This window comes from Cannabis sativa, chromosome 5 (assembly GCF_029168945.1).
Source record: "Cannabis sativa cultivar Pink pepper isolate KNU-18-1 chromosome 5, ASM2916894v1, whole genome shotgun sequence".
NCBI classification, from domain to species: Eukaryota; Viridiplantae; Streptophyta; class Magnoliopsida; order Rosales; family Cannabaceae; genus Cannabis; species Cannabis sativa.
The window spans coordinates 30,783,483-30,793,667 of NC_083605.1; positions in this window are offsets into that span (position 1 = coordinate 30,783,483).

Consider the following 10,185-nt stretch of genomic DNA (forward strand, 5'->3'; position numbering starts at 1 on the left):
AAACTGAGCTCCCTGACCTTGATTCGACCCTACGGAGTTGCCCTGACTCCTGGTAGTCCGCCTGGCGTCCATCTAGTTAGAACCGCCTGCGAAACCAAGAGTTGGCATATCAGGTCGTATTCAAGGAGAGCTTACTAATGCCGCTTAATTTGGAAATTAAAAACGAAACATGCGCCTATTCTACTATCAGGCTACTAACATGCTTCCTAACAGGCTTTTCTTTTTCATAACTGAATAAAATAAACTACTAAAGCAATAAAGGCTTACTGAACCGTGAACCGAGCTAACTGCTGATGATGATTGTACATGTCGTGACGATCTTCGGAAGACAGCCTGGCGGCTCTGATACCAAATTGTAACACCCTAACTAACTTAGGCGTATTACGTGATTTTTAAACGTACTGTGCAGCTCGTTGCTAATCAACGAGGTTTATGGAAAAACGTGATTAATTAAAATTTTGCTTTTTGATTAAACTTATAAAACAGTATTACAAAAGACTCGGGATCCCGATTATAAAAATATTTACAAAAAGTTTAACTGTTCAACTGTTACATAAAATTAAAAGTCGTCTAACGACCAGTTACAAAATTCAGCCCTGCTGTCCCGAGGATCGTACGCTCCAGGCCTAACCGCCCCGACATGTACAATCTCATAAGCTCGCTCACGGTCCATCAGCTATAGCTTTGCCTTTACCTACACATGAACATAAACTGTGAGTCGACAGACTCAGTAAGAAAAGCATAATAATATCATACATAATTCTAACTGTCGTGTCCAACACGATACTGAGTCCCGCTACTGCCATGTCCAACATGGTACTGAGCCACTACTGCCATGTCCAACATGGTACTGAGTTCTGAACGTTCACAGGGACGGTACTATTGACAAATATCCACCTGATCGGTCGAACCGGTCATACTCCGGCTGCTGGTCATACTCCAGCCTGTACCGACGGGATAGGTCAATAGCACTGAACCACCAACCAAATGTCAGCCTGATCGGTCGAACCGGTCATACTCCGGCTGCTGGTCATACTCCAGCCTGTACCGACGTGACAGGGTTGGATGGTTCGAAGCCTATATACATAACTAATGTAATCTAGCAGGCTTCCTACATGCACGCTAAACATGTAATCTACATATGCATACTGTTATACTAATCTTACCTGGATTCCGATTTCAGGTGTGTCGGTCAACCTGTGTGGAATTGAAGCTGAGCGGCGGATTACTGGCTCCTAAACCATAAAAATCACAACGCTATAAGTGACACGCTAAATCACTTCCCGGGGACTAAAACTAGGAACTAAAAGTTTCCCTATCGATAAAAAACATGGCAATACCCCTAAAAACATAAAAACGGGGAAAACTAGGGTCCCTGAATTTTCCCCAACCGGTTGCCCAACCGGAATTCCGGTTCTGGAAAATTCAGAACCCTCATCCGGAATTCCGGATGCACAACCGGAATTCCGGTTCCTCGCAGGCAGCAAACCAAAAATTTCATAACTCGACCAATTCAACCCCAATTGGTTCCAAACTTTCCAGACCTGTTCTATACCTTCCCTAGAACATTTCTAAGGCCTCAAACTAACCCAGAAACCACAGAATCAAAAATCACCATTAAAGCTCAAGCTTTGAGTTCTAAACTCAAACTTGAGCAATTCCCACAAACATGCATTCAAACCTAGTTAATTCTACTCAAATATGCATGAAATCACCTCTGAAAACTATTAGAAACTACAGCAACAACACAATAACAGAATCACTATATTTTCCTCCAAAAACCACATTTTTGCATAGAAAATTCAAAGCTTTAAACAATCTATCCAATATGCTTTCAAAATCACTTAAACAACCCTAATCTAACATGCTTAAACTCAGAACAACAACCAGATTTCAGCAGCAACAACAACAACTATTCAAGCATGCATTTCATCAATTTTCATAAAAATCTCAAGAAAACTAATTAGAAAAAGCTAGACAAGAATTACCTTGATTAAAGACACACTAACTAGCTGAAATTTACTTGAAATTGAAGAGGAAAAATCACCCTTGAAGCTGCCTCAAATGGCCGAAAAGAGAGAGAGAGAGAGTTTTCTTTGAGAAAATGTAATTTTTCTAAGTTTGGGAAAAAAAAATGAAATAAAAGCTATAAAATCCCATTTTATTCAGCCAACAATTAAACACTTAAACATTTAAATTTTCAAATAAAAAGTCATTAAAAGACAAAACACTAATGGGGCAAAAAGACCATTTTGCCCCTCCACCATAAAATCATGAAAATCATACTAAAGGGGTATTTTTGGGAAATTCTAAATTCCCGGCCATTCCCGACATTCCCAATGTCTAAAACCCGTCCCCAAACTACTAACATACTAAGTTGTGATTTCTACTGAGCCAAACGCCGAGTTCCAAAATACCGGACACCGGAAATGCAAAATATGCAAGCTACTGAATAACATAAATAACAGTAATAAATTATTTAAATAGCTATAAATAATTTCATAATTAATCATAAACAACTGATAATTTCCAAATTAACTAAGCGGGCTTTACATGAAGATTCTCCCAAGTTTCAAGCAGCTGCAATGAAGAACATACATGGTTAGTAGATCCAGAATCAACAATCCAGGAGGATTTGTCGTTCTCTAAAACACATGATTCAAATACAAAAGCATCACCTTCGTTTGAATTGTCTAGAACCCTGGGACATTGTTCTTCTTTATGTCCCTTTCCATTACAATTCGCACATAGAACATGATGTCTGATAATTGTACTTGAAGAAGCAGCTTTGTTAGAGCCCTCATACTTAATCTTCTTCCTCTGATTAAAGCTTGCAATGCTAGGAGGTCTCATTGCAATCAGATCCCGCTCATGGGCCCTTAACTCAGACTCGAGTTTGTCCATGTCGGAGGAGTTAGGATTGTTCAATAAATAATACAGGACAAAACTGTTATACTCCTGAGGAAGACTATAAAGTATGAGTTTTACCCATTGTTCCTTTGATAAATCAATTCCTAGTAGATTTGCCTTTTGGAATTTCAGATTCATCAACAATAGGTGCGAGTTAATGCAACTACCAGGATGCATTTTCACACTATTGAGTTCTTTTGCAAAGATACTAACTAGGAGCGGATCGGGATGAGGGTCATTCATATTGGCACTACAACATATCAATAAACAGAAGTAAGGTTTTGGTTCTATAAATTCATACACAGGTTCAGAAAACAAATAATCACATATGTTATAAAAATACTAAATCTAACATAGTTTATTTTCCAAGGTTTCCAACGAACTGATACAGTGTCCCGTTTAGGCGAGAGTCAAAGCATCATCCATTGAATAGAGTTGTCAATTCATCTAAAATGTCAAACATTCTAGCAACCTTTTATTCGATCAAGATTGGAATTCAGCGTTGTCCCGTTTAGGCGAGAGTCAAGGCAATTCTATCTTATGAGCTTCTACCATTGTTTCGCATTCTTGTAAGTCTTATATAGTCGCCACCATTAGGGTGGTCATGAACTATATAAATAAACCTATAAGAATACTTATCTTTCGAGATTAAACAGCGCTAACTTGCTAATGAATGTTCCTCCATTAGGGAGGATTACTCACTAAAACAATAGCTATGTAAAACCAACAATGGAGATCGAATTTCTCTTGATTAAAGCTCATTATTTAAACATGTATTTTGTTTAATCATTTATATTCCATATCTCAATAATGAAATATTACAAATTAAAGTAAAAACTTTAATTAAATTTCAAAAATGGAATAATTTTGAAAAATATCTTATTTAAGTTGTTTAGAAAAATCTAAATACCCAACTTAAAAATATTCCTCAACCAATGACTTAATTAAATATTACCAATTAAGTAGTAACCACTTAATTTAGAAGATATTCCATTTTAAGTTCCCATATTTAGAAAATATCAACTTAAAAAATATCTAAAGAATCTTAATAACCAATTCCCAAAATTCCTCAACTTAATTTATAATAGGAAATTCAAAAATATTCAAATCTAAGTTGATTTGATAGATTTAACTAAATCTCAACTTAAATAGGAATATTTAATGAAATTATAAAATTAAGATTCAGAAAGAATTTGTATGGTTATAATTCCATATTTAATTAAAAACAAGAAAAATACATATAGCTTTCCAGAATATAACTATTCAAACTATGTTTTTCTTAAATTAATTTCAAGGAAGAATGAAATTAATTATGTTGCTAATCAATTTTTTATTAGGTCAAACTAATATAATTAACCTAGCACAGTTATCCAAATCAGGCAAATGGGCCTTCACAATTGGGGTTGTTCATGTGAGGGGGGGCTGAGTCCAGTATGTCGTACCCACTTCTAAGGCTCCCAACTCTCACACAAGGCCCAAAAGAGAGGAATTTAACCTTAAAATGAATAACTGTTATTAATTGAATAGGCTCACTACTAAATGAGCCTAAATAAAATCTATCAGTTATGATATTTTATTTAGCAACAACAACCTATATGTATCTATAATAGAAATTAAACATATAGGCTCACACAGGCATACACATTTGGATGGATCCTATCATGTTGCTAGGTCATACACAGATGAAAGAAGTTTGTAAAAATTACCCGTTACAAATTATTTACTTGATCTATCATCAATTGAACCTTTGGTCAAAATTAGATCATTGGATCTATCATCAAGTTAACCAAGGCAATTTAGATCAAGCAATAATAGGTTTTAGAAAACTTACAAACAATCTAAAACACATACTCCTGCAACAAGGTTAGATTTGGATAGTTGGATGTATGATTTATTTAATTTTAAACATTTATTTCGAAAATAAAATTAAAATTAAACCTACCATTTTGAAAAATTAGGTTTTGGGTAACCTAAATGTCATTTCAAAATAAATTGCTAACTTTCCTTTTAAATTTCATGTTATTTAATAAATTAAATAATAAAATAGAAAATGGTAAATACATACCCATTTCTTGTTTTACAATTTAATTTAATTAAAAAATAACAAAATTTAAAAGTTAACAAAAATACCTTATTTCCTCTTTTAAAATTATCATGATTATTATGATCTTATTTTAATTAAGGTCAAGTTACCAAAAAATTAATATCTGACCTTAAAAAAAATAAAATAATCAAAATTTTAAAGGAAATAAGAAAAGAGGTAAGCAAAACTTGATTTTTCCTATTTTCAAAATCAAATTACACTAATATCTAAAATTAATTTATTTCTGATAATTAGATTTGAAATTTGAAAAACAAAAATAATTATACAAAACTACACAAAAAATCGGAATTTAATTCCATGAAATAGCATGAAAAATCGAAAAAACTGAAAAATTGGATGAACTGTACGGATGGCATGCCATGCATGGCCATCCGCGCGCGTATCCTGGGTGCTTGACTGAGAAATCACGGCGCAAGAAGGCTGCAAGCAGCCATTCCGCGCGCGTGATGAGGTTGCTCGTCACCCCGATTTTTCCAATTTTCAAAAATTCATAACTAATTCAAATTAAATCGAAATCGAGTTCTGTGAAAAAGTAAATTGCTTAGAATTTTCCAAACTATCCAACAAAAATAATTACAGAATAAGAACAGTAACCATTTTTCCCAGAATTCACAAACAACAATCAAACATCAATATGACACTCAAAGCAACATGATACCATCCAAAAAACAAGCAAATCGTTTTAAGTCCAAATTTCTTGCAAGCAAATCAATTACCATGGCTCTGGTGCCAGTTGTTGGAAGTTATTTTACCAGGATCTTAGATCTACTCACAAGTATGTTGATTTAACAACCTAAATATGAACTTCTAAAACGATAGGAAATTAAACACATAAGAGTATCATAAATCTTACAGTGATTGCAGCGGAATATATGTCTCCTCCCACTCAGATCTCTAACCCTTGATTCCTTTCTCAGAAAGGAGGAGTATAATCAAGATCTGAGCCCGATAGTCCTTCTTTGTTGTTTCTGAATTCTACACAGCCTTCCTCACTATGATTGAGGTATTACTTGATGTGTGTGGGCACTACTCTAGCACTTATACATTTCGAAACAGTGAAGGAAGAGAGAGAGAGAGGGTGGCGGCTCAGAGAGAATTTTCTGAGAGAAAATTCTTTCAGAATAATATTGTGAAAAGGTTGTACAGTTGTGTATAACTATGAAGCCTTTGCCTTCTATTTATAGAAGACCACCAAGGGCTATGATTGACATTTGGAATTGAAAAAATCAAAGAGAAAAGGAAGCTAAGTGGCCGGCCTAGGCATTGTGGAAACAAGGCTTGCCACTTTTCCAACTTTCCTTTTCTTACACTGATAGTTTCCTGTTTTGTCAAAAACTGCCAATTCCATTGTTCAACCACATAAATGATAAATCTAGTTATTTAATAATTAAAATTAATTATCAAATAATATATTATCATTTATTTTATTAATAATGAAACTAATTAAAGTTTCCTAATTAATAAATATGCCCTTCAAAATCTCTATTTATTGTTTTGCCCTTAATAAGTGATAAATTCTCAAATAGACAAGTCTATCTTGAGAATTTTTAATTGATTAATTAAAATCAATTAAATGAGTCTTACAAGTAATATCATGTCAACTAGTGAGGGGACCATGGGTCTATATATCCGAGCTTCCAATTAGCAGATCTAGAATTTACCACTTAAATTCACTGACTTATTAATTCTTCGTTGAATCCACACATAGAACTCAGAATTGCACTCTCAGTATATAGAATGCTCTATATGTTCCACCATATAGACACATTATTAGTTATCCATTGTTATAATCCTAATGTGATCAATGATCCTCTATATGGATGATTTACACTGTAAATGGACTAAATTACCGTAACACCCTACAATGTATTTTACCCTTAAAACACTTAACCCTGTATAAATGATATTTCAACTAAGTGAAATGAGTACTCAATCATTTATCTCGTTTGGTTAAGCTCGAAGGAAATCACCCTTTGCTTACTATTCGCCAGATAGAAGCTATAGATTCCATATTTATGTTAGCGCTCCCACTCAATCGCACTACCGTGTTCCCAAAATGTATGTATTGCCCAGACTAAAGATTAGGCTTAACTAACAAATCAAAGAACACGAATAATACTCTTGAAATTGAGCCTAACCATATCAGGATTTCGATCATGTGATCTAGGATCAACTTATGATATTGAATTGAATAGATGTTTACGGTAAGTTTCAAAATCTAATTCAAAGTTCAATATCGGTCCATTCCAATGCATACTCCATGCATCCAACCTGAGCTTTACTTTAACCTATGTTCTGGAAAGAACATAACATTTCTCCAAATGTAAGTAAACTCTGTTGTAGATTGTCATATCAGTGAAACCCAGTGTTCTGATAAATCTAGGAATACTTTATTCACATAGTCATGTTTATTTTCCACTGTGTTGACAACACAATAAACATGATCAAGTATGTGAAAGGGGTTTGGATGAATTTATAAATCAAACAGACAAGCCATTGATTAAGTGAACCAAAGAATACACAAGTGAATGAAAAATTACTTCTGTTACTTTATTGATATTGAATAATCTGGATTACATTGAAACAAAGTTTTATTTAGGGCATAAACCCAACAGGTAATGCAATTGAGTGGGAGCGCTAACATAAACATGGAATCTATAGCTTCTATCTGGCGAATAGTAAGTAAAGGATGATCTCCTTCGAGCTTGACCAAGCGAAAATAAATGGTGGAGTACTGATTTCACATAAGCTGAAATATCATTTATACGGGGTTAAGTGTTTTAAGGATAAAATACATTGTATGGTGTAACGGTAATCTAATCCCTTTACAGTTTAGATCATTCATATAGAGGATCATTGATCAAATTAGGATTATAACAATGGATAACTAATGATGTGTCTATATGGTGGAACATATAGAGCATTCTATATACTGAGAGTGCAATTCTAAGTTCTATGCGTGGATTCAACGAAGAATTAATAAGTCAGTGAATTTAGGTTATAAATTCTTGATCTACTTATTGGAAGCTCGGTTATATAGACCCATGGTCCCCCCACTAGTTGAGATAATATTGCTTGTAAGACTCATATAATTGGTTTTGATTAATCAATTATAATTCTCAATTTAGACTATGTCTATTTGTGAATTTTTCACTAAGTAAGGGCGAAATTGTAAAGAAAGAGTTTTAGGGGCATATTTGTTAATTATGATACTTTGTATGGTTCAATTAATAAATATGATAAATGACAATATTATTTAATAATTATTTATAGTTATTAAATAGTTAGAATTGGCATTTAAATGGTAGAATTTGAAAATTGGCGTTTTTGAGAAAATGAGATGCAGAAATGATAAAACTGCAAAATTGCAAAAAGTGAGGCTCAATTCCATATTGCCTAGGCCGACCACTTTTATAGGGTTTTTCATCTGATAATTTCATTATTTTAATGCCAAATAATTCAAACCTAACCATAGTGAAATGCTATAAAGAGATAGTGAAGGCTTCAGGAAATTTACACTTAACTTTCACACTTTTCCTTCAAAGAAAAACCTGAGCCTTCTCTCTCTATACCTAGCCGCCACCTTCTTCTCTTTCTTCTTCCTTGAAATTTCGATCCTCTTAGTGATTAGAGTAGTGCCCACACACAGCAAGTGATACCTCAATCATAGTGAGGAAGATCGTGAAGAAAGACATTCAACAAGAAGGAGTTTCAGCACTAAAGAAGGAGAGAAAGAGATCCAGGTTTAGATCTTGATAATACTCTGCGACAGAAAGGATACAAGGGTTAGAGATCTGAACGGAAGGAGTCATATTATTCTGCTGCACCCAATGTAAGGTTTCTAATACTTTATATGTGTTTAATTTCATAATCGTTTTAGAAGTTCATATTTAGGGTGTTAATCAACATACTTGTGAGTAGATCTAAGATCCTGGTAAAATAATTTCCAGCACCAGTTGGGCAAGCAAATCTTGTATCTTGCTGAGGTAAGCCATAATCTTTTCTCCCCTAGCTGTGTATTCACCCAAAACATGATTTACAACCAGTTGGGAGTTACTTTAAATGTCTAAGTGTGTGGCTTTCACCTCTTTTGCTAGTTTCAGACTGGCAATTAATGCATCATACTCTGCTTCGTTATTTGAGGAAGGGAAACTAAAGTGAATGGTAGCATGAATTCGTTGCGCTTCTGGGGTTATTAGGGTGATCCCCGCTCCTTACAACTGATCTGTAGAAGAACCATCAACTTGTAGCTTCAAAGTTTCACTTGCTTAATCTTTCCTTTCATTATTCTCGGAGTTGGGAACATGTCGTTCGGATGAATTGCTCAGGTCAGGCCTTTTGGCGTCACTTATTGTTGCTGGTTGGTCGCCCTCTTACGCCATTGTCTCAATTTCAACATCTTGAACCTCGGTACATTCAGCTACAAAGTCGGTGAAGGCCTGCCCTTTGATAGTCGACCTTGGCTGATAGGTTATGTCATACTGCCCCAACTCTATTGCCCATTTAAGGAGGCATCCTGATGTATCAGGTTTTTTGTAGCACCTGGCGTAATGGTTGGTCAGTGAGTACCATGATGGGGTGTGCTTGAAAGTAGGGTCGAAGCTTCTGAGATGCTAAGAGTAAGCAGTAGGTTAATTTTTCTATGAGGGGGTATCTACACTCTGCCCCGATCAACCTTTTGCTTACATACTAGAATGGGTGTTGTACCTTATCTTCCGCACTGACCGCATGTTCTGTCACTACAAGGTATATGCTTAAACCTTCACCATCTAGGGGTTTTGAAAGGACTAGAGGCTGGGATGATTGTTGTTTTAGAGCTTGGAAGGCATTCTCACATTCTTCAGTCCATTCAAATTTTTTATTACCCCTTAGGATGTTGAATAAAGGGACACATTTGTCGGTTGACTTTGAGATGAATCTACTCAAGGCAACAATCCGGCCTATCAAGCTGTGGACATCTTTAACCTTAGTTGGGGATTTCATGTTGAGCAAGGCCTTCATCTTTTCTAAGTTAGCCTCAATGCCCCTAGAGTTCACTATGAACCCAAGGAATTTTCCAGAGCTTACCCCGAAAGAACACTTTAGAGGGTTGAGCTTCATTCGGTATTGTCTTAGGATCTCAAAACATTCCTTTAAGTCTTCAATGTGCCCTTAGGCCTTCTTAGATTTGA